The sequence below is a fragment of the Salvelinus sp. IW2-2015 genome, linkage group LG5 (genome assembly GCF_002910315.2).
Source record: "Salvelinus sp. IW2-2015 linkage group LG5, ASM291031v2, whole genome shotgun sequence".
NCBI lineage: Eukaryota > Metazoa > Chordata > Actinopteri > Salmoniformes > Salmonidae > Salvelinus > Salvelinus sp. IW2-2015.
In genome coordinates, this window is record NC_036844.1 from 21958007 (window position 1) to 21961062 (window position 3056).

Genomic DNA, 3056 nt, shown 5'->3' on the forward strand with positions numbered 1-3056 from the left:
CGGCTCTGGCTGCTCAGGCCACTGGCGGCTCTGGACGTCATGGCTCACTGGCGGTCTGGCAGATCCTGACTGGCTGGCGGTCTGGCAGATCCGTCTGGTTGCGCTCTGGCAGATCCGTCTGGGTGGCGGCTCTGGCAGATCCTGTCGGTTGCGGTTGGCAGATCCTTCTGGTTGCCTGTTGGTTGCGCTCTGGCAGCGATCTGTTCCTGGTTGGCGGCTCTGGCAGATCCGCGCTGACGATTGGCTCTAGCGGCTCGTCTGACTGACTAACGGCTCTGACGGCTTCGGGAACAGCACGGGCGGCTCTAATGGCTCGGGACAGACGGATGGCTCAAGACGGCAGCGGGGAGACGGATGCTCAGCACGGCGCTGGGGAGACGGATGGCTCTAGACGCGCTGGGGAGACGGATGGCTCAGACGGCGCTGGGAGACGGATGGCTCAGACGGCGCTGGAGGAGACGGATGGCTCAGATGCGCGCGGAGACGGATGGCCTCTGGCTGTCCTTGTCTGCGAGGCTTTGGCTGCTCTGTCCTGGGTCGCGGAAGGCTCTACTCGTCTCCTAGTCTGGCGGAAAGGCTCTAGCGGCTCCTGTCTGGCGGAAGGCTCTGTAGGCTCATGGCAGACGGCGGCTTTGCAGGCTCATGGCAGACGGCGGCTTTTGAAGGCTCAATACAGACGGGCAGTTCATGCGCGCTTGGCAGACGACAGTTCAGGACGCCGTTGGGCAGACGCAGACTCTCGCGGCTGAGGACGCACTTGTAGGCCCTGGTTGCGTGGTGCCGGAACTGGAGGCACGGACTGAGACACGCACTTCAAGCCTAGTGCGGGGAGCAGGGACAGGGCACACTGACCTCTCGAAGCGCACTATAGGCCTGGTGCGTGGGTACCGGCACTGGTGGCACCGGGCTGAGTGCACGCACATCAGACGAGTACGGGGAGAAGGAACAGTGCGTACAGGGCTCTGGAGACGCACAGGAGGCTTAGTGCGTGGTGCGGAACTGGAGGCACTGGGCTGGAGACACGCACCATTAGGGAGAGTGCGTGGAGGAGGAACAGGGCTCTGAAACGCACTGGAAGCCTGGTGCGTGGTGTAGGCACTGGTGGTACTGGGCTGGGGCGGGGAGGTAGCGCCGGATACCGGACGTGCAGGCGGTACTGGCTCCTTGAGCACCGAGCGCTGCCCAACCTTACTGGTTGAATACTCCCGTCGCACACCAGTGCGGGAGGTGGAATACCGCCGGGCTATTGTAGGCGAACCGGGGACAAACAATGCGTAAGCTGGTTGCCATGTAAGGCCGGCCGAGGAGACGCACTGGGAACCAGACGCGTTGAGCCGGCCTATGACACCTGGCTCAATGCCAAGCTAGCCCTTACCAGTGCGGGGGAGGTGGAATAACCCGCGCCGGGCTATGCACACGTACAGGAGACACCGTGCACTCTACTGCCGTAACACGTGTCTTGCCGGTACTCCGCGCTCTCCACGGTAAGCTTGGATGTGGGCCAGGTTTCCTACCTGCCCTCGGCCCACTACCTCTTAGCCCCCCCCAATAACATTTTTGGGGGTCTCTTCTCGGCTTCCAGCCACATCTTCCTTGCTGCCTCCTCATACCACTCGCTCTTGGGCTCATCGCTCCTCCATCTCCTCACGAGCGCGGCGATATTCCCAATGTGAGCCAGTGGTCCTTTTCCCTCCAATACTTCCTCCCATGCCATGAGTCCTGATCTTGGCGCTGCTCAACACTTGCGCTGCTTGGTTCTGGATTGGTGGGTGGTTCTGTAACCGGCATTGCTACGCTTCGTCCTCCTCCTCAGACGAGGAGAGGCGAGGAAGGATTCGGAGGACCAATTTGCAGCGTAGTAATTTGACATCTATTTATTAGACAAGACGAAAAACGAACTAAAAACTAGCAACCTAAACCGAAACTAGCAAAAACACAACCTACTACCAACACAACCAAAAACCTACAAACTACAAAAAACCCAAACCAACAACAAAAAAACTAAAACCTAACAACTCCCAACCAAAACTAAAACCAAAAAAAAAACACCTTAAACACTACACCAACACCCCACAAGAAAACCAAAAAAAAAAACCTTAACCCTACCAAACCTCCCCCAAACCAACCCTCAACAACTCCCCCCCTTTACTACAAACCTCTACACTACCCGCTCTACCTAAAAAACCAAACCCAAAAACCAAAACCCCCTAAACCTCACTACGTACCCTTCAAAAAACAAAAACCCAAACCTACACCCACCAACTCACACAAACCCTCCACCAAAACTACCACAACCTCCTCTCTACACACCTCTTACTACTACACTAAAACCCTCACACCAACCCCCCCACTACCAACTAAAACCCACCCCACTAACACCCCACCAACACTACAACACTAATAACACCCCAACTCCCCAACAAACTCACAAAAACAAAAAACCCCCACTAACACCCACTCACCTCCTACAACACCACAAAAAAACAAACCCTAACTACAAACTCCCCACCCCCCTACTAACCTAACACCCCAACTCACTACCTCAACACCCGCACCCACAAACTCAACTACCAAACTAAAACTAAACTCCACCCTACTCCCAAACACACACCACTAAACAAACTACCCACCACTAAAACCCCCAAACCCTCAAAACCCAAACCTTCCAACCAACCCACTACACTAAAAAACCCAACACCCCAAAACCTTACCCCTTCTCCTACCCTCTAAAAAAACCCCCTCCTACCCACCTACCACACAACCTACCAACCTACCCAACACCTCCCCAACCCAACAAACCACCACACAAACAAACAACTCCCCAAACCAACACTACCACCTACCACACAACCCGCACTCCACCTACCCCCAACTACCTCAACCTCCACTCCTCAAAACCACACCAAACCTCACAACCAACCCCAACTCTACCTCCTCCACTACTACTAAACTTGATACAAAACAAAAATACAAAAAACGAAATGTAGACAGACCTGGACTACGAACTTACATTGAAACACGAAGAACGCACAACAAATGAAAAAATCGACTACATA